Here is a 23,836-nt window from a genome sequence, read left to right on the forward strand (position 1 = left end):
AGAGATATTTTTTTAGTTATATAAAATTATAATAGGTTATTTAAATAAATACGTGAAGTAATATCACTTATAATCTGCATTAATTTTATTTTATTTTTTAATCTAATGTTATTAATATAATATAATTAGAGAGAGAAAATTTAAAATGAAAAATCAATTGTTAATTTAATATAATTGTTAATTTAATATAATTAAAGTGGAAATTTTAAAATTTAAAATATAAAATGGATAACTAATTATTAATGGGAAATCTTTGAAAATATCCCAAAGTTTTAGCCAATTTATGGTTTAGTTTCAAATTATTTTTTGTTAACTAAAAAGGACAGAATACTGGCTAGTGTAATCAGTTTGACCCTTTTTTTACTTATTGAACCGGTAAATGCTGATGTGGCATCTGATTTGGCGATAATTGCTGATGTGGCAGCTGACAATGCATGCCACGTCAGCTTATGTTAAGAAAAAAAATACAACGGAAGTGAGGATCGAACTCGGTTCCACGTGCTACATCTTGACCAATGTTTTAAAACCTGGGTTGACCCGGCCGGTTCAACCGGTTGGACCGTGACCCGGGGTAGAAGGCGGGTCAATTGAGACCGGTTTTTTGTAAAAATACGAACCGGATCGAACCGGCCGGGTTTCCTCTAAACCGTGGTTCAACCGCTTATGTCGAACCGGTTAAAACCGGATTGACCCGTTTTAATAGGGTTTGGATAGTTGAAAACAAGTAGCGAAGACCAAAACAACGAGCCGTTTGCGGTTTCTTCAATGTTTTTCAATGTTTTTAAATATTTAAACTTTGTGGACATTAAATTATTGGTTTTATATGTTTATGCATTATACATGAAAGTAAAAATATATAAAAATAAAGAAAGACCATAAATCGGGTTGACCCGGCGGCTCAACCGGTTGAACCGTGAACCGGTCATCATACCGAGTCAACCAAAAAACCGGGTTTTAAAACATTGATCTTGACCGTTTCACATTGGCATCGTCATCCCATCGGTTCATCGTTTTCTGCCCACGTCTCCATTCACCGCTTCGTCTGCTTTTTCACCATCCGATTGATATCTTCTGATTCGTTCGATACTTTTCAGGTCTTCATCGACTTAATTTGAAACCTTGATTTGAAGGCTATCCATCTAATTTCTCTTCAAGTCGACGATTTTTTGGTTTCTGGTGAGTATACTTCCGATTAGATTTACGTTATTTTTGCATTTCGTGTTATATATGCTGGATTTTAACGGAATCCAATAGTTCCCGTTTCATAGTTTTGTCGATTGGAACATCAAATCGTTGATTTAGCACTAGACGTGTGTAGAAGGTAATGTTTGGAAGCTTAGGATCTCGAGATTCTCATCCCAGCAGCTTCACCATCACAAGAGATTCCACCCTTCCATCAAAAGTTTTCAACATCGCAGATTTCCTCCACCATTGCTATCGTTGCTGTGTTCACGGGAATAAAAAAAAGGGGGAGGAGGGTAGGTGATGCACCACCGGACAGGGCAAGCTTTTGCAATAAGTACCTAGGAACTTGATTTAGGTACGTCTCAACCCAAAATTTTCTAAATTTCATGCTTTCGATTTAATTTAGGTATGAACATGCATAATTTTTTCTTCAAATTCTTGAAAACTCTCCGATTTTACCTACAACTGATTATTGTATTATTTATTAGAAGCAAGCCATGAGTAGGGTAAATGCAGAAATGGCGAAGATTTCTCCCTGAATTTTCATATATTTTTTTCTTGAACACGTTTTCGATGAATTAAATGACTTCTTTCGGAAATTCTGGATTTTTTGATGTGGGTTATAAACATTCCTTAGAAATTCACAGAAAAAAATTCATTTTTTATTTCTAAGTTTGGGCAATCTTGATATTTCTAACACTTTCTGTGGTTGTTTTTGACTTTAACCAGGTTCTTGCTCATTTCAACTTTGGACCCTTGTGTGCATATTTATCGATCAATTACTTGGACAAATTTCTTGATGTCTATGAATTCCCTGTAAGTTTACTATTCATTTTCATCATGGTTTATGATTGAACACCAAGTTATTTAATTTTGTGTAATATGTTGTGTTGCGATATGATTGAGTTGATGAGAAAGAGGGCTAAAATGGTAATTTTCATCATGTAGGAATTTACTTCTTGGAATTTAAACCTTCTGAGATAGCAGCAGGAGTGGCAGTTGCTGTGGTTGGACAAACTCAAATTTCTGCCCTCTTTCAACATGTACAAAAGGTAATGATCATATAATGCCTTCTTTCTTTTCTACATTCTGCATGTTTAGTTGTATTTTAGCTTAATTTGTTATCATGATGATATAAAAAGATTTAAATCTTTCATCTAAAGCTAATATAATTCACAATCATGCTTTTATAGAATAAATCCAATATTTTTTATTACACAAAAATGAATAGTTCATGATCGTGTTTTTTGGAACACCGTTTTTTCCCGACATCTCTTTAATGCATGTGTCATTTTAACTTGATTCTTTTTAAATTAACTTATAGACTTATTGCTTTTGTTAATATTGATCATGATAGATGAAGGCTTGCGATTGTCTTCATGACAAAGAGAATTGTTGCGACTACAAAGATGATACATATAATCTGGAAATGGAAAATAGGTTAAACAGCGTTGTGGTAAACTATGAAGAGCATTGAAACCGAATACAACTCCAAGTAGATGGAATGGAATGCAACAATGGTATACATGTCATGCCTTAATAGCAAACAAATTTGTAAGAAGTTTGGAATCTTTGTGGAATCTATCATATTCCTGCACTGTGCTTTCATGTGGGATCCTTTCCTAGTTATTATTACAAAACAAAAATAAATATAGTGTATTTAGATATGTTGTAAAAATAAGTTTTTAAATACACTTCTAGAGAAATATGTTTTTAAAATACATATTTGAATATATTTTTTTGAAAACACGTTTCCAAAATACATTTTTAATTAGGTTGTAAAAAATATGTTTTTATATAATAAATACTTTTTTAAAAAACATATATAAAAATATATTTTTAAAAACGTATTTACAAATGTATTATTAAAATGTATTTTGAAAACGTATTTATATGTATAAATACGTATTTAAAATGTATTTATATATTATTTATTGGATAATATTGATAAAATCGAATTTAACAAATAGTTTCTTTCTTTACGTTTTGAGTGATAATAATAATAATAATAATAATAATAATAATACATTCCACACCTTTCTCACATCATATATAAAAAATTAATATAGAAATTTTTTTGTAGCTTAGTGGTTAAAGATGTTAAGTTAAGGTCTTGTGTTCGATCCATACTACTTTAATTTTCCTTCTGGTTCGGTTGGTAACAGCTGCCACGTCAGCAATTACCGGTTCAATAGGTAAATATGGGCCAAATTGATTACATTAGCTGGTATAGCTGGTATTCTGTTATTTTTCGTTAACAAAAATTAATTTGGAAATTAATTTGGGACTAAATCATAAACTGGGCCAAAAGTTTGGGATTTTTTCGGAGATTTTCCATTATTAATTTAATGTAATTAGGGTGAAATTTTAAATTTTGAAATTTAAAATTGATAATTAATAGGTTGACAAGTGACATGATAGATGATATAATATTAATGAGAAGTTCTGATACTATAACACTTGTCAACAAGAGAATAAACATATTCTTTTATTAAAATAGAAAGATATGATGTGATTTATGTATCATGTCATAAAACGTAGAAAAAACAAAAATACTTGTTATTTACCATAAAAAACCAAACTTGCAATTTTTGAATCAAGTTATGAATTATAAAAAATAAAAAAGTTATTTTAACATTTCAACATATAGAATAACTCAAACAAAAAAGATATAACCCTAGTTGTATGTGTTTATTATCGGATATTTTTTGGCACATTTTGTCGGGTTTGTCCCTACAACGATTTTTTGGTCATTAATGTCGTAATTTTGTAACACTTTTTTTCAAAAATCTCTTTTGCGTATTTTTGATTCATTAAAGCCTCACGTTTAAGAAAAATGTATGATTTCATCAATTTTTTGTTTTAAATCCCTTAAATTTAACAGAAATATTCATTTTTACCGGATAAACCTGCAAAATATATAAAATTAAAAAAAATTATAAATTTATAACTTTATTAAACCAAAACATCATTGTAGAGACAAAACCAATAAAACTTGACGAATTTAAACTCTTTTATGTTAAAAACCATTTATTATTTCCATTTTATTGATAATATATTTGTAAAAAAAGATGAAAACATCCTGCACTACCAAATATTTAGCCTATTTTACGATATGTGATAGTTGACTTTCCCACCATAATATTGCATATCCATAGTAATAAATGAAAATCTTTTTGATACATGTCACATTTTTATTCATTTTGACATATGTAATTTTTTGGTTAATTATTAAAAATTAATTTACACTTGTTATTTTGTAGTAATTTTTTAATTTCTTAAATAACTATCTAATTTTTAGGCTGTAGAAAGTAATTAATCTGTCATTAATTTGTTTCCTTATATTTTTAAATTTTAATATGTTTCCTTCAATATATATAGTTCAAAATTATCATGTTTCTTTTAAAGTTCATTATCATTTTAGACAAAATAATCTATATACAAAAAATAATCAAACTTCGTTGTTTTTTATTAACAAACTAAAAAAAGTTATATGGTCAAAATATAATTATTTTTATATAGTTTGTTTTATAAATATAAATTAAATTATTTATTTATTCATCATTTTGTTTGTATATATTCTTAAAATTTATTTTAGAAAATACTTGATATTTACATTTTAGATTTAATGTTTTCTTTAAAAAAAATACTTACCGTTTATATCTTTATATATAATTTTTTTACTCAACCCTTATATTATACGGGTTTCATTGGTAGTATATTTCATATATAGAATTAAAATCATGTATTTATGAAAATTAATTAAAAAAAAAATTATGATACGCCGTCACAGAGAACCTAGGTTTATACAATGATTATCTTTACATTTTTATCGTGGTCATTCACACCTTACTTCCTTATACAACACAATTCATACAAAATGTCTATTCGTCCTCATATCATTGTCTATGTGTGTATGGAATGACTCTTGGATGCACCTCTATCAACCTTGTAGTTATCACAAAATACTTAATACATGACAAATCACATGTTTATATTTTTATTTTTTAAGATCAGCACAATCTTCTTTTATATATATATATATATATATATATATATATATATATATATATATATATATATATATGAGAAAATTACAAAAATGGTCCCTATGGTTTGCCAAAAGTCACAAAGTTAGTCCCTGCTAATTTTTTTTGACGAACATGGTCCCTGTGGTTTCCAAAACTTGCATGAATGGCCCTTTTTGCTGACGCCGTTACTGTTCATCCGTTAGTGTAAGGGTATTTTGGTCTTTTCAAGTAGCAGAGACTGGATTTGTGATTCTGGGTAAACCATAGGGACCATTTATGTATTTTTTTCTTATATTTTATGTTTATGAGTTTGTGACTTTTCCATCCATTTACTTTTTAAAATATCACTTTGAACCCTTCACTTTGAACTTTGAAAAATGTTACTTTCACCCCTCTATTTTCTAAATTTTCGTGTTTAACCCCGTATTATATATAATTTGCTTTTTATTAATAACTTTTGTTCGCTAACCTAAAAAAAACTATTTTTACGTGTTTATTTTCATATATTTGTCGGTATAATTCAAGGTGATTAACGTTTCGACTATAATTTAGAACTTTCTTTCGTTATTTTTTTTAAAGTTACATGTTTTTTTTTTTATTTTTTTTATTTTTTTTTATTTTATAAAATTGTCGGTTTAAATTCGAGCTTATTTTTCGACGTAGTTTTTTTTTTATTTTTTTTATTTTTTTTACTTTTTTACCTTTATGTACGTTTCCTACGTATGAGACGGGTCATATATAATAACTTTCGTTTGTTAATTTTAAAAAATATATTAAATTCGAGATTGTCTATGTTTTGATGTATTTTGTATACACTTTGTGTTTAATTTTATATACATTCCTACGTATCATTTGGGTCATATATAATAACTTTCGTTTGTTAGCTTAAAAAAATGTAGTATATTCGAGTTTGTCTATGTTTCGACATAACTTTTGTTTCATGTTTTTTACGTATCAATATAGATTCGAGTTCGTCTATATTTCGACGTAAATTTTTTTATGTTCCGTGCTTATTTTTATGTACGTATTTTTTTCATTCATGTTTTTTTTATGTCGAAATGCAACTTTTATGACTATAATCACCAAAATTCAACTTACAAAATTCAAACTTATAATTACGCTTTTATCTATTATATGTGAACAAACTTATACGTAGAAACATACATAAAATAAGCACCAAAACGTTTTGCGAAACATATTTTTTTAACGTTTTCGTGCTTTATTTTCTGTACGTTTCCTACTTATGATTAGGGTCACATATTATATTTTCTTTATTATTTAAACTTTCGTTCGTTAACTTAAAAAAAATCTTACTTATTTTTATGCACGTGCTGATATAAATTTGAGTTTTTCTTTTTCTTTATTTTTTATGTTTTGATTTAATTTTTTTGTACGTTTTGGTGCTTATTTTATGTATGTTCCTACGTATAAGTTTGTTCACATATAATAGATAAAAGCGTAATTATAAGCTTGAATTTTGGTGATTATAGTCATAAAAGTTGTATTTCGACATAAAAAAACATGAATGAAAAAAAAACGTACATAAAAATAAGCACGAAACATAAAAAAAAATTACGTCGAAAGATAGACGAACTCGAATCTATATTGATACGTAAAAAACATGAAACAAAAGTTAGGTCGAAACATAGACAAACTCGAATATACTACATTTTTTTAAGCTAACAAACGAAAGTTATTATATATGACCCGAATCATACGTAAGAATGTATATAAAATTAAGCACAAAATGTATAAAAAATACATCAACACATAGACAATCTCGAATATAATATATTTTTTAAAATTAACAAACGAAAGTTATTATATATGACTCGTCTCATACGTAGGAAACGTACATAAAGTTTCAAAAAAAACTACGTCGATAAATAAGCTCGAATTTAAACTGACAATTTTATAAAAAAAAAAAAACATGTAACTTTAAAAAAAATAACGAAAGAAAGTTCTAAATTATAGTCGAAACGTTAATCACCTTGAATTATACCGACAAATATATGAAAATAAACACGTAAAAATAGTTTTTTTTAGGTTAGCGAACAAAAGTTATTAATAAAAAGCAAATTATATATAATACGGGGTTAAACACGAAAATTTAGAAAATAGAGGGGTGAAAGTAACATTTTTCAAAGTTCAAAGTGAAGGGTTCAAAGTGATATTTTAAAAAGTAAATGGATGGAAAAGTCACAAACTCATAAACATAAAATATAAGAAAAAAATACATAAATGGTCCCTATGGTTTACCCAGAATCACAAATCCAGTCTCTGCTACTTGAAAAGACCAAAATACCCTTACACTAACGGATGAACAGTAACGGCGTCAGCAAAAAGGGCCATTGATGCAAGTTTTGGAAACCACAGGGACCATGTTCGTCAAAAAAAATTAACAGGGACTGACTTTGTGACTTTTGGCAAACCATAGGGACCATTTTTGTAATTTTGTCTATATATATATATATATATATATATATATATATATATATATATATATATATATATATATATATATATATATATAGGGTTAGGTTAATGTGAGACGGCCTAATTTTGTGAGACCGTGAGACACATTATTTATTTTTTTTTATTTTTAAAAAAAAAATTAGTTAACTCAAGTTCCGAAAATAATATTTAAAAAAAGAATTTTTTGATTTTTCCATTTATTTTGCATTTTAAAATTATTTTTAGAATATGTACAGTGTAATATTCTATTTAGATTATTTCACGTATTTTTAAAAAAAAAAATAGGATTTTTTTTATTTTGTTTTTAATTTTTTTTAGTTAATTCAAGTTCCGAAAATAATATTTAAAAAAAGAATTTTTAGATTTTTCCATTTATTTTGCATTTTAAAGTTATTTTTTAGAATATGTCAGTGTAATATTCTATTTAGAATATTTCACGTATTTTTTAAAAAAAAACGAGATTATATATATATATATATATATATATATATATATATATATATATATATATATATATATATATATATATGGGTAAATTACACCGATCGTCCCTCGTGCATATGCCAGAATGCGTGTTTAGTCCCCATTTTCAAAAATTAACTCGGAGCGTCCCTCATTTGCTTAAAACTTGCACGCTTCGTCCCTAAAAGAAGATTTTGTTGCAAACTTAGTCCATACCAAATGTGAAATGTCCAAAATACCCTTGTGTTTTTATTTTAAATTAATTTAATGCTTTTATTATGATTTTCAATTTAAAAAGAAATAATAAAAGTACCCTCCCCTTCATCCCCCAACTCATCCACAACCGGAGAGATATAAACACACATACAAAATCGTCGATGAGAGGGAAAATGGAGACCTTCAACTCATCGTACAATCACCAACGACCATCCTCTGACAAAACTTCCCCACCCCTTTCATTATGTTACTGATCGAGAAAACCAAAAACACCAAACACACTAGTTGTAGATCGATGATGGTGGTTTAAGATGGGTTTTCTGGGGGCGAGATGGGTGGTGGGTTACGAAAATTAGAGAAGAGAGCAGGAGAAGGATATCGATGATGGGTTAACGATGATCAGAAGGCTTCCCCTCCGACCCATAAAACCGTCTTGTATCTTTGATAATATCTGTGAGCAAGCTCTAATGCGACCTCCGTTTTCCTAATTCTAGGTTTGCCATTGATGCACACAATGCTTCTTCCAAAGCTTTTGTATTTCCCGATTTTCATTTTCTTGTATTTAGGTCTTTTAAATGAAGTTTTCCCGATTACAGGTTCAACCCATGCTTCTAATTTCAATTCTTTTCACTTTCTGACTTCCAAATTTATAAACTTCCAATCGTTTTCACTTTCTTCATCTGCAATGCCTTTTGATGTGTCTGTTCTAATGTGTGTGCTGGTTTCGTTTTCATTTGTGCATCCAAAAAAGTATTTTTGATCTCTGTTATCTCATTTCCACTTCCGACGAAGAATTGTTCTTAGGTTAAGCCGATTTCAGAAGATTAAGCTATTTCATTTGGGTTTGATCTTGATGGGTTTTTGCATCAGTTTGATTTCATACGACTTGATGATCTTGTCTATTTGTGTTGGGGTTTTTGCCGTCGTTGGTGAAGGAAAAGTGAGAAAGAGGGAGACGAATTTAGGTAGAAGAAGCTGGGATTTGGGGAAGAGTGGGGATTAATTGTTTTTTTTCTTTTAATTTAAAACTAATAAACAAATAAAAGAAAATGAAAAAATAAATTATTAAGGGCAAAATAGTCATTTCATGTCAATAGGGACAAAGTGTGCAAGTTTTAAGCAAACGAGGGATGATCCAAGTTAATTTTTGAAAATAAGGACTAAACATGTTTTCTGACACATGCATGAGGGACGATCGGTGTAATTTACCCTATATATATATAATAATGAAACCATTAATATTTAAATAATAAATATATTAAAAAAACATTTTTTACCTAATTTTTTTTTAATAAAACAAAATGTATTTTAGTCGTATTATATAAAAAAAGAATTTTTAAATTTTTCCATTTATTTTGGCAAACCACAGGGACCATTTTTGTAATTTTGTCTATATATATATATATATATATATATATAGTTAATTCAAGTTCCGAAAATATTATATAAAAAAAGAATTTTTAAATTTTTCCATTTATTTTGCATTTTAAAATTATTTTTAGATTTGGTCTCACGGTCTCACAAAATTAGAATGGTTTCAAATGAACATGAACCTATATATATATATATATATATATATATATATATATATATATATATATATATATATAGTTTTAAGATAAAATAAAAATTTTATTTTTGTAGAGTTTCAGCTCACGTTATTAATAAGTGAATAAAAATTTATCGGATTTTTATTACAGTACATACATTATTCACTTATGAATAAAACATATACTTAACATTTTTTATAGTTCAAGTATCGTTCAAATATAAATATGACACGTAATAAAGTTTTCTTATTTAAAATATATTTTTTTACATCATCTTTCGTCATATATTTTATTTATATTGAATAAAATGTGTATTAGTTGTCGTCATATATTATATTCATATATGAATAAAACATTTATCAGATTTTTGTTACAGTTAATTTGTTATTTATATAAAAATAATAGTATAAATGATACTTAAACTATAAAAAATTAATTATATATTTTTATTCATAAGTGAATAATGAATGTACTGTAGCAAAATTTTGATGCATTTTTATTCACTTATCAATAACGATAGCTGAAAATATAAAAAATAATTTTTTTATTTTATCCTAAAACTATATCAATATGGATGTCTATTTGTAAAAAATAAAAAATCATGAATTTTGGTATATTTAAAATCATTTTTCGATAAAAAGAGCTTCTTAAAAATTAAAAAATCGAAAAAAAACTATATTTTTGTGTATATTGAGATAATGATTAATATAGTTTAAGGAAACATGTTCTGTTAGAAAACATAAGGTATGACGAAGACTTTTGCGGTAAAAATAAATAAGTAACTGAGAATGATTACATCGTTCTCAACATTTTTTATTTTTTCAATATATATATATATATATATATATATATATATATATATATATATATATATATATAGAATATGAGAGAGAGAGAGAGAGAGATCAAGATCATGTGAGTATTCTTTTTCGGTGAGAACTCGAAAAGGACAACTTAAAAAAATTGAAAACAAATACAAAATCATAGAATCTAGCATAGTACTATATTTGAAATAAAAAATTAGAAACTTTTTTGTGGATCTTTAAAATTGAAGCAATACTGTAGTATTATGCTCGATTTTATTATTTGTATTTTTTTAAAATTTTTTTAAGTTGTTCTCACGCGTCCTTACTGAAAAAAGACTCCTCATCGGAACCGGACCCTATATATATATATATATATATATATATATATATATATATATATATATATATATATATATATATATAGCGAGGACGATAAAGACGTATTTTAGAAAATAGTTTTCTTACGGGAAATCTAATTAATAACTTTTATTATTATTTATTATGTAATAACCAATTTATCACTTTTAAATAAAATATGTCTTTTTAGACTTTAAATTTATATTGTCATTTTGCTCCAAATTAAATTTATTAATAACATTCCTTAATTCAAGTTTTTAAATTTTTGGCAAGTATTAATTATTTATTTATCCGTAAATGATTTGTACAAAAAGCTTTGTAACGTATACATCTTAAACTTCAAAAAATAAGTAATATATATATATATATATATATATATATATATATATATATATATATATATAGCATTTGACATTTTATTTATTTATTTATTTGTTTTATTATATGACTGCTGATGAGCACAATCAACAGCCATATGGAATGCTGATAAGCGCAATCAAAAGTCATATGGATTGTTGATTGTTTATTAACAATTAATATGACTGCTGATTGTGCACATCCGTAATCCATATGACATCTGATTGTGATCATTATCAGTCTGTATGACTGTTGATTGTGCATATATGCAAATTTCAACTATGAATATAAAAACTTGACAAATCTTGTTTTTAGCCTAGATATGGCTTACACGCATCATTTGAACAAGATTTGTGTTTTTGGTGTTGAAAAATGATAAGTTGATTATAAATTCACAAGTTGTTACAAATCTTTTGGTTCGCACAATAACTAAGCCCTATATATATATATATATATATATATATATATATATATATATATATATATATATATATATATATATATATATCGAGAGAGAGAGAGACGTAGAGAGAGAGAGAGATATGTGGGTTACTTTGAAATCCAAAGAAATTGAGATCTTTGAAATTCAACATGAACCACATATTCTCATCTGCAACTCTAACGTGGCAGGACAGTTATATTCATAAATGATTATGCAACATAGTATATTCCTTCCCCCCACCGTACCGCAACTACTACCTCTATAGCCACCGTCGCTGCCACCATCACCATCTTTGCCACCAACCGACCCACCACTTTCATCTCCACCACCTCTACCACCACCACCTCTTCCGCCACCAACCACTATAATCATATATGATTAATCTCATAGTGTACAGACATATATGTATAATAATTTAAGATTTGGCATAGATGTATAAACATGTACAATCATATATGATTACAACTCACCGTATGTATAAACATGTATAATCATATATGATTATACCTCTATGTCTTGTAATCATTTATGAGTAGGCATATCCTACCGCATCAGTATGCTGGAGCACCATATTAGAAATTCGTGGCTAATGTTGAATTTCCAGATCTCTAATTTTTATAGAATTTCAAAAGAACCATCATCATCATCTCTCTCTCACTCACTCACTCTCTCTCTCTCTCTCTCTATATATATATATATATATATATATATATATAAATAAAGAGAGAGAGAGAGAGAGTTAAGTTATTTTGAGAACTCAAAAATGTATGAGTATCCGAGAACTCTTAATCCGTTCAATGTTTTTTAAAACGAACACCACCATTTGTCTCCAAATGTTGTGTCTAAGTCATATCTAGGCTAAAATAACGACAATATTTTTTGAAATGTACATATATACGTATATACGTAGATTTTGTATTTTTGTCAACTATTTTCAAAACCAACTCAATAATAGGACTCCAATCTCAGCATTTGAAAGAACTGCAACACAAAAACGTCAAAAAACTCAAATAATACATAAATGTGCATATAGGGATGTCGAAATTCCATGAAGGACCCAGTTCCCGTAGGACCCTGATTTCGTACGGGAAAATATTTTTTAAATATTTCGGGGCGGCAGCGGAAGCGGGTGCGGGGGCTGGATTAAACTCTGTTTTATTTTCGGGATCGGGGTTGGGGGCGCCGTTTGTATATACATATATTATTTAATATATATTTCATACATAAATATATATACCCATATAATCTAATTTCTAGGGTTTTGTAACTTTGTTTCTTTCCTTTTCTCTGGGATGCCGACACTGGAGTTTGATAAGAGAAATCAAAAATCGTTCCCTTCACTTCACTTCTTCACTTTGATACTTCCATCAATCTTCGTCTTCACTTGTTCTTGAGATTATATAACACCCATACAAATCAAGAGAATTTAAAACTTTTTCAACCAATTAAAAACCATTAGTTATGTTTTCAAAATTGTTTCATGTCAGAGTATCTCAGAAATCAAAATCATAAAATGTGAGGAGCTGTACAATCATGCATTCGCCTTCCTACGATCATCCGAAGTACCTGAAACAAAAACTGAAACTGTAAGCCCGAAGAGTAGTGAGTTCCCCCAAAATACCGATACATAACAAATACTACACATAATAACAACATGTAATAGGTCCACAACTCTACAGAATTGATTACCCCTGAGCCCACAGTATGAGTCTGGCTTGCCTTACAGGCCCCCAACTCATATCTGGCCCGCTCCCTTAGTCCTAGGACTATAACGAAATGATTAGCCCTCATTGCGAGTCTGGTATGCTCTCCTGGCCCTCATCTCACATTTAGAATGCTTAGGAGTCCTCAATATGAGTTTGGCATCCCTCCCTAGCCCTCAACTCATATCTGGCATACTCCAGGGTTTGTTGGTCACCGCTTGGAGCAGTGCAACCTCAACCCTACCCATATAACATATCGACGCGTAAAAGATAATGTTCGTACATGTAATCACACAGTATCACAGGTAGTCCTACAGATCTACCAGACTAGCATATCGAACTAATATGCATATCTAACTCATACTCAACATATCATAACTACTAGAATATCAATCCAATTGGTCGGCCTTGGTGCTTTAGACCCCTTAGTTTAGTGAGGATAACTTACCTCACAAATGTCAAACTGTAGTGATAAGGTCAAACTCTCGAATCACATCCAAGAAATCCACCACCTATATTCACCATAAAACCACTTCCATAAATTCCTAATTTACTAGAGTAACCCCAGAAGTAAAACTGGTCAACCCTTGGTCAAAGTCAAAGTCAAAGGTCAAGGTCAACAGTCCATGTTGACCCAACTCGTCGATTGCAATCACTGAATCATCGAGTCCTTCCAGAACTCGAGAAATCGTGAAAACCCTAGTTGATTCGTCGAGTTTCCAGACAACTCGTGGAGTCCATGCGTGTCCAAAAGTCGGGAAAAAGCCTAACTGACTCGTCGAGTCGTCTCACTGACTCGCCGTGTCCATGCAGAAACTAACAACGAACAAACTTCATCGGACTCGTCGAGTTGACCATACAACTCGTCGAGTCCCTTCACTCTATTTCTCATACAAATGCTTTTTCGTGAAACCAAAGCTCCAAGCTGTAGATCTAGGCTCCTAGGGTGTGATTATCATGTAAAGTTGCTAACTTTACATGCATGCAAAGCTCCATGAAGCTATAACACTCATAACTAGCCTTAGAATAAGGTTTTGGACATGAAGTAGAGCCAAAGCCTCATTAAGCTTTAGGCTTTATGTCCATAAGGGCCTAGAGGAATCCAGATCTGAAACTATGCCCTTGTGACAAGCGAAAATCCGAAAGTAACTCCATTTTTGCACCAAAATGCCCATATTCTCAATTAAGAAGGGATCTAATAAATGGAAGACTAAGGCAAAGGTTGTTTACCTTTAAATGCAAGCCAAGATAATGCAGATACTGCATCTACCCTCTTCTTCTCGCTCCAAGCTTCTTCAATCAAAACCACCAAAAACACACTTTAGCCTCTCAAACACTTAAGAACAAGGTTTAGACTGATTAGGTTTTCTTCTGTCCATCAAAAGGTGGTAAGCGAGCTGGAGAAAACGACTTAAGGTCCTTTAAATAGGGTGAAAACCCTAAAAATTAGGGTTTCCATGCACAACCTCTACTCGTCGGGTCAGGGTCCTCCAACTCGTCGAGTAGGAGTCAAAACCCACGCAGGATGACTAGATTCTACACGATGAGTTGGGGCCTCCAACTCGTCGAGTTCCCTCAAAAAATGAATAAAAAGCTTTTAAAATATACATGGGAGTTAGGGTGTTACAATTCTCCCCCACTTGATCTAGACTTCGTCCTCGAAGTCTGTTGCGGTAAATACCTCGGGGTAAGGCTCTCGCATCTCTGCCTCCGGCTCCTAAGTCCAACTGGATCCCCGCCGGTGCTGCCACTATACCTTTACCAACGGTACTTCCTTTTTCCGTAGAACCTTCACCTTCCTCTCAAGAATGGCTACTTGCCTCTCCACGTAATTCAGGCGCTCGCCGACATATATGTCGTCTAATGATACCACTGCTTCCTCATCTGATATGCACTTTCGCAACTGTGATACATGGAAAGTGCTATGAATCTGATTGAGATCCTCTGGGAGGTCTAGTCTATACGCCACCTTGCCAACCCTGGAAATGATGTTGAATAGCCCTATGTATCGGGGACCCAATTTCCCCCTCTACCTGAAGCGAATCACACCCTTCCAGGGCAAGACCTTCAGGAGTACCATGTCACCCACCAAGAACTCCAGCTCAAATCGGTGTCTGTCAGTGTAACTCGTATGCCGACTCTAAGCGGTCTACAGCCGCTGTCTGATCTGCTGAATCCTCTTGGTAGTATGTAGAACTACCTTTGTCCGTCCCATCACTATGTGACCAATTTCACCCCAACAGACTGGGGTGTGACATCTTTGTCCATACAACAGCTCATATGGTAGAGCACCAATACTGGAATGAAATTTGTTTTTGTAGGAAAACTCTGCAAGGGGTAGGTAGCAGTCCTAGCTCCCATCGAAGTCAATAACGCAGGCTCTTAGCATATCCTTGAGAGTCTATATGGTCTACTCACTCTGGTCGTCTATCTGTGGATGATAGGCTGTACTAAAGTGCAACCGCGTGCCCAGTTCCTCATGGAACTTCTGCAAAAAATGGGAGGTTAATTGAACATCGTGCTCCGAGACAGTAGAGACCGACACCCCATGGCAAGCAACCATCTCGCGGATATACAAGTCGGCCAATTTCTCTACCGATGAACGCTCCCGTGTAGCTAAAAAGTGTGTGCTCTTGGTCAACCGGTCCACGATGAACCAAATAGCGTCATAGCCCTTCGCCATTCTCGGCAGCTTGGTCATAAAATCCTTCGTGATTTGTTCCCACTTCTACATGGGAATCTCCAGGGGTTGCAGCTGGTCGTGCGACTTCTGGTGCTCGGCCTTGACCATTGTAACATCCATAAAAATCATGCCAAATTTAAACTTTTTAAAACATTTCAAAACCAATAATAATTACAAAACTTGTTTTCAAAATAGTATAGAGTCAGAGTATCCTAGAATCAAATCGTAAAAACATATGGAGGTGTACGATCACGCCTTCCCTTCCTGCGATCATCAGAAGTACGTGAAACAAAATCAACAACTGTAAACCCGAAGCTTAGTGAGTTCCCCCAAAATACCAACGCCATACAACAATATCAATAACATATAAACAAATAGCATGCATAATGAGTCTTCAGCCTGACTGGATTGCTTCACAGGGCCTTTAGACTATCTGGACCATTCTCCGAGCCTTCGGCACGTCTGGACCGACTTGCAGGGCCTTCAGCCTATCCGGACCGCTCACTGGGCCTTCGGCCTGACTAGTACGCCCTCTTAAGCTAGTAGTCTATCCGGTCCGCCCTGGGTATGTTGGCCTTCAGCATAACGTAGGACTGCCTCAAACCAAATGCCAATAAAAAAATCATGTGCACATAAATATCATACATTAGCATGTATATAACAGTCAAATTGATCTAACAGATCACTAAGCATAGCAACATCCTATAACCAGGATACCAACCTAACCGATCACTAACATAGCGTTATCCTATATACCGAGATATCGGCCTAACCAGTTTAGTAAGCATATCACCATCCTAACTAATAGGATGCAAATCAATAAGCACATTATGCAATAAAATCGTATACAAATCCGAAAAGGGCGGCCATTGGTGCTTTAGACCCGGTTGATATAATGAGAAGAACTCACCTCACAAATGTCGAATTGTAGTGATAAGATCAAACTCTCGAATGACACTCACGAACTCCACTACCTATATTCACCATAGGACCACTTCCATAAATTCCTAATTTACAAAAATACCCCCAGAAGTCAAACTGGTCAACCCTTGGTCAAAGTGAAAGTCAACAGTTAAGGTCAACAGTCCATGTTGACCCAAATCGTCGAGTGTAATTTATCGACTCGTCGAGTCCTTCCAGAACTCGAGAAATCATGAAAACCCTAGTTGACTCGCTAAGTTTCCAGACAACTCGTCGAGTCCATGCATGTCCATAAATTGGGAAAACCATAACTGACTCATCGAGTCGTCTTACTAACTCGCCGAGTTCATGCATAAACCATCAATGGCCAATCTTCATCGGACTCACCGAGTTGACCATGCAACTCGTCGACTCCCTTCAACCCATTTCCCATTCAGATGTTTTTAAGCTACCCCAAATCTCTGAATCATAGATCTAGCTTCCTAAGGCACATATTCCATGTAAAGGTTCAAACTTTAGGTGAATGCAAGGTATTAAAGGCTTAGAACACCAAAAACAAGTCTAGAATGAGGTTTAGGACATGGTGAGAGGTCAATACAAGGTAGGGTTGATAGCTTTACGATTTTGGTACCTTGAGGAGTCCATATCTGAAGTTACAACTTCAGTTCATGGCCAATACCCAAAATAACTCCATAATAAATAGAAATAGCCCTAAACCTATCATGAAGAGATCAAGATTAAAGAAAAGTCAAGGTAATGACTTGTTACCTTCAAAATGACGCCAAGATGAAATAGAGTCAGATCCATAAGCTCTTCTTTGCTCCAAGCTCCTTAGACTTGAAGCCTTCTTCACAAACACCACTTTCCAAGCTTCTTAACACACAAAGATGGAGTAAAATCATGATTAGGGTTTTATGAGATCAAGGGAGACAGTAAGGCAGGATGACGGAGGCTAATGACCCTTTAAATAGGGTGTAGAACCCTGGAAATTAGGGTTTCATTCTCTAGCTCCTACTCGTCGAATAAGGGTCCTCCAACTCATCGAGTAGGTCCAATAATCCATGCGGGCTAAACCACTTCTACATGACGAGTTGGGGCAACCAACTCATCGAGTAGGTCCATGAACATGCATATACGGCTTTAAAACTTATACCTAGGAGTCGGGGTGTTACAATTCTCCCCCACTTGAACTAGACTTCATCCTTGAAGTCTGCTGCGGTGAACAAATCTGGATAGTGCTCTCGCATCTCTGCCTCCGGCTCCCACATCCACTCGGATCCCCTCCTATACTCCTACTGTACCTTTACTAGAGGTACTTCTTTGTTCCGTAGAACCTTTACCTTCCTCTCAACAATGGCCACCGACCTCTCTATGTAATTCAGGCACTCATCAAACTGAATATCATCTAATGACACTACCACCTCGTCATCCGGTATACACTTTTGCAACCGCGAAACGTGAAAAGTGCTACGAATCTGATTGAGCTCCTCTGGGAGGTCCAATCTATACACCACCTTGCCAACCATAGCAATGATACTGAATGGCCCTATGTATCGGGGATCCAATTTCCCCCTCTTACTGCAGCGAATCACACCCTTCTAGGGCGAGACCTTCAGGTGTACCATGTCACCCACCAGGAAATCCTGCTCAGATTGGCACCTATCAGCATAACTCTTCTGCCGACTCTGAGCGGTATGCAGCCACTGTCTGATCTGATGAATCCTCTCGGTAGTCTATAGAATTACCTCTATCCATCCCATCACCCTGTGACCGACCGATTTCACCCAACAGACTGGGGTACGACATCTCCGTACATACAACAACTCTTATTGTGGAGCACCAATACTGGAATAAAAAGCTGTTGTTGTAGGAAAACTCTGCAAGAGGTAGGAAGCAGTCCCAACTCCCATCGAAGTTGATGATGCAGGATCTTAGCATATCCTCGAGAGTCTGTATGGTCTGCTCACTCTTGTCATCTGTCTGTGGATGATAAGCTGTACTAAAATGCAACCGTGTGCCCAGTTCCTCATGAAACTTCTACAAGAAATGAGAGGTGAATCGATCATCGTGGTCCGAGACAATAGAGACCGACACCCCATGGCGAGCAACGATCTCATGGATATACAAGTCGGCCAGTTTCTCGGCCGATGAACTCTCCCGTATAGCTAAAAAGTGAGCGCTCTTGGTCAGTCGGTCCACGATGACCCAAATAGCATCATAGCCCTTCGCCGTCCTCGACAGCTTGGTGATAAAATCCATCGTGATTTGCTTCCATTTCCACATGGGAATCTCCAGATGTTGCAGCTGACCATGCGGCCTCTGATGCTCGGCCTTGACCACTAGGCAGGTCAAGCACCTCTCAATATACCATGCAAGCTCCCTATTCATGCCTGGCCACCAGTAGCTCAAACGTAAATCCCGATACATCTTGGTGGCCCCCGGGTGAATAGATAAGCGAGACTTATGAACCTCCTCCAGAACAATCTTTCGGAACCCACCAGATATTGAAACCCAGACCCGACCATAACAAGTCAATAATCCCCAACTATGCCGCACAAAACGGGTGTTCTCACCCCTAATCTTCTCAAGCTTCAAATTCTACTGGCACATACCCTCAGCCTGAGCTTCCATGATCAAGCTCAAAAGTGGAGAATCCACTGATATCCTCATACATGTCAATGGAGTAGAAGATCCAACTGACTTGCGGCTCGGAGCGTCCGCAACCACATTCGCTTTACCTGGGTGGTAAAGGATCTCATAGTCGTAGTCCTTCACTACATCCAACCACCCGCGCTGTCTCATGTTCAGGTTCGGCTTATCCATGATGTGTCTCAAACTGTTATGGTCCGTGTATATGGTACAGTAGACCCCATAGAGGTAATGTATCCAAATCTTGAGAGCGAATACCACCGGTCCCAACTGCAAATCATGAGTAGGGTATCTCGTCTCATGCAGCTTTAACTACTATGACGCGTAGGCTATCACCTGTCACCTTTACATAAGGACCACACCCAGTCCCATGATGGACGCATCACAAAACACTACAAAATCCTCAACTACCTCCGGGAGAGTCAAGATTGGAGCCTTGAAAAGTCGCTACCTGAGGGTCTCAAATGCCCTTTGCTGCTCAGGGCCCCACCGGAAATCCATCCCTTCCTCGTAAGACGAGTGAGGGGTACTGTAATCTCTGAGAAATCCTGTATGAATCTCCGGTAGTACACTGCCAATCCCAAGAAGCTCCTGATATCCAAGGGAGATTTTAGAACCTCCCACTACATAACCGCCTTAATTTTGGCCGGATCGACCAAAATCCCCTCCTGGTTAACGAGGTGTCCAAGGAACTGAACCTCACGTAACCAAAAATCGCACTTTAAGAACTTGGCATAAAGCCACTCTCGCCTAAAAACTCCCAATAGCTTCCGAAGATGCTCCTCATGCTGCTCTCAAGTCTTGGAGTACACCAAGTTATCATCTATGAACACAATGACCGAGCGATCGAGCATCGGTCTGCAAACCCGATTCATTAGGTCCATAAATACCACTAATGTGTTGGTGAGCCCATACGACATCACCATGAACTCGTAATGTCCATAACGAGTTCGTAACGCGGTCTTCTCAATGTCCTCCTCCCTAACCGTAACTTAATGGTACCCGAACCTCAGGTCTATCTTGTAAAACCAAGATGCTCCCTGCAACTGATCGTAAAAATTATCTATCACCGGGAGTGGATAACGGTTCTTCACCATCAACTTGTTCAACTCCCGCTAGTCAATGCACATCCGTTGTGAACCATCATTCTTCCTGACAAAGAGAATCGTCGCTCCCACGGAGAACTGAGTTGACGAATGAACTGCTTACCCAACAGTTCCTGCAGCTGTGACAACATCTCCTGCATCTCTGGTGGTGCCAACAGGTATGACACCTTGGCAATAGGTGTCGTACCTGACACTAGGTTGATCCTAAACTCGATCTGCCTCTCCGGAGGCACTCCGGGTAACTCCTCTAGGAACACGTCAACAAACTCCCAGACCACTGGAACCTTTGAAATTGAAATCCGATCCTTGACCCGCGTATCCACCACATATGCTAAATAACCCACACACCCGTGCTGAATGTACAACCAAGCCCTGGAAGCTGAACAAAACCCTGATCCCAATCTGGTGCCCTTGCCGTAAACAATCAGTTCTCCCCCACTTGGGGTTCGAACTACGACTCGTTAACCCTCACATTCGATCATGGAACCAAAGGGACTATGCCAGTCCATACCCACGATCACACACACATTCCCCATGAGAATCAAAATCAAGTCTATCAGGAAAGATACCCCGAAGATCTCCAACACGCAACCCCGATAGACAGAAGAAGCGGAAACCCTGTGTTCGTTGGCGATAGAGACTCGCAACAGACACTCTAGCTCTCTTACTGGCAAACCGAACTCCCTACTTAATGACTGAGAGACAAACGAACGACTCACCCCCGAGTCTAATAATACCATAGCAGGTAAATGGTTCACTAAGAACGTACCTAATGATAGGTACAAACATTTAAGCATAAAACATATATAATCAGTAAAATAAGGGATAGAAACATACCAGCAACCACGTCTGGTGCTGCCCTGGCCTACTCTGCTGTAAGCTAGAAGGCACGTCGCTAGGCCATCGGGGGCGCTGCTCTACCCTAACTCGCATCAGTAATCCTCAGTGTAGCCGGCGTTGGAGCCTGCATTGGCCTGGTAGCGAGCTGTAGATAGTTGGTTTTCACGTGAAAGACAGAGATGTTTACGGAAAATAACTACTCAGAATATAGATATGAAAGTTATTCCTTAGACCAAAAAGGAAGGATGGGTAGAGTACTTCCTAATGGTGATGGGCACTTCTCGGACGGATCCTTATGTTAGCCAACTGGTGCTCCATGTCAAGCAGGTGAATCTCGTATACTGACTGGCGTGCTCAGAACTATGTGACCTCAGCTCGAGTGGTAGCTAGTTCTCGTTGCAGAGCTTCATTATCTCTCATAGTTCTCCTGTGAGCAACTTCGAGATTGCGAATGCGGTTTGTGTTGGCATCCAAGTCTGCCTCAAGCTCCACAGTTCGTTGAATGGCCGCCACATTTTGTTCAACATTGCGGGCCACTCGACCGACTATGATTAGAAGGGCTTTGTTTGTGGAAACTCCCTCATTCACCTTGAAGAAGCGGCGATCCCCATCGTACGGGCGGGGTTGGCCTTGCTCGTGACTCCACCTATCCAGGATTCCAACCCACATAGGCATTGGGCCTTCGAATTCAAGTCGAGGGTTAGGATTTGGTATTGGGGCTACTTGAGGTAGGTTCTCGACTTCAGGTTCTGATTCGGCCTCTTCCGGGAATTGTTCTGCGAAGTCATCGTCCAAGGGAATTTCATGGTTCTCTTCTAGTGCTGGTTCGATCCATCCATCATTTCCTTGGTTGGGAAAATACAGTTCGCCAGGGAGATAGAGTCCGGCCATGCTATCTACGCGAGATGGTGGAAAAAGGGATAGTTAATAGGCATTGAATCTAATAATACTGCTAATGTATTATAGTAAAATGCTTGATTCTTGAAGAATGGATCCTTGGGTAAGTTTTCGGTTTGATCGTTATAGCATCTTAAAATACTGCTATAGTATTTTAACCCTTATGCTTGATTCTAGAACTCTTCTGGTGTATACGTAAGTTTTAGGCTTGCTGCAACACCACAATCACTCCCAGGCACATGTTGGTCATGTCTCAAATGAATATAGTTGATCAAGCTATATTGACCCTAGACATGATTACATAACTGCCCAGGTTTAGCCGCGATATCCAACATCCAAATACTTTTGTTTTGTTTTCTTTATGACACGAATTTGGTACTCGGGTATACTTATATACTTTGTTATAATAATACTTATATTTTTGGAAAGTATGATTTTAGTTTAGAGCACTTAGGCCCCTTTAGGATTTATAGTTGTATACTGTGTAAGGTTCAGTATACTTAGTTCGCTATAAACAAGGGCTCTGATACCAATCTGTCACACCCCAAACCAAAACGACGGAAACGTTCGGGGGTGGTTGACGTCATGCGTAGTATCACAACAATTGTATCATAGCAAGCATAGTAAACACAACCAAACATTGAATACATATATGAATAAAGTTTACATTGTTTCAGTACATAGTTTTGTTCATAGGACTGTTCATTATTTGGATAAAACCGAATTGTCCAATTGGACAATTTGGATCGGACTATTTGGTTCGGATATTCGGATTTTTGGATTGGTTTTTAGCAAAACCGAATTATTATTTTGAATTTCGGATTGGTTTTGGTTTATAAGATAAAAGCCGAATAGTCCAAAAAACCCGAATTGCAATTTATTATTTTGTTATTCTTAATATATATGTTTAATAATTTATAAATTTACTAAATTATTCTTTTAGTATATTAAAATTTTTCATCTATTATAATACTTTAATATGTACTTCTTATAAAAAAAATTGTCTATAAAGTAGTAAACTATAATATATTTTCTTGATAGTTATTTATAAGTTTTAATTCACAACTAATTAAATAATATTTTTTAGTTTATATTATAGAGTAAGTTAATACTAAAGTTATACATTTGTTGAACTGTCTTGATTCTTGAAAACCGA

The 23,836-nt window shown here is 34.8% G+C and overlaps 1 long non-coding RNA gene across 2 annotated transcripts; it reads left to right on the top strand.

Annotated features, from left to right (window-relative positions):
• The first annotated feature begins 988 nt into the window (after positions 1–988).
• Positions 989–2,795, top strand: LOC145056878 (uncharacterized). 2 transcript variants are annotated; one of them, XR_013685939.1, is made up of 5 exons: positions 989–1,176; positions 1,255–1,540; positions 1,915–2,001; positions 2,134–2,237; positions 2,543–2,795. It is a non-coding gene; the product is annotated as an uncharacterized LOC145056878 (long non-coding RNA). The 2 variants fall into 2 exon arrangements; XR_013685938.1 differs by having other exon boundaries at positions 1,269–1,540.
• The last annotated feature ends 21,041 nt before the right edge of the window (positions 2,796–23,836 follow it).

This window comes from Lactuca serriola, chromosome 6, assembly GCF_051521515.1.
Source record: "Lactuca serriola cultivar US96UC23 chromosome 6, Lser_US96UC23_V15, whole genome shotgun sequence".
Classification (NCBI taxonomy): domain Eukaryota; kingdom Viridiplantae; phylum Streptophyta; class Magnoliopsida; order Asterales; family Asteraceae; genus Lactuca; species Lactuca serriola.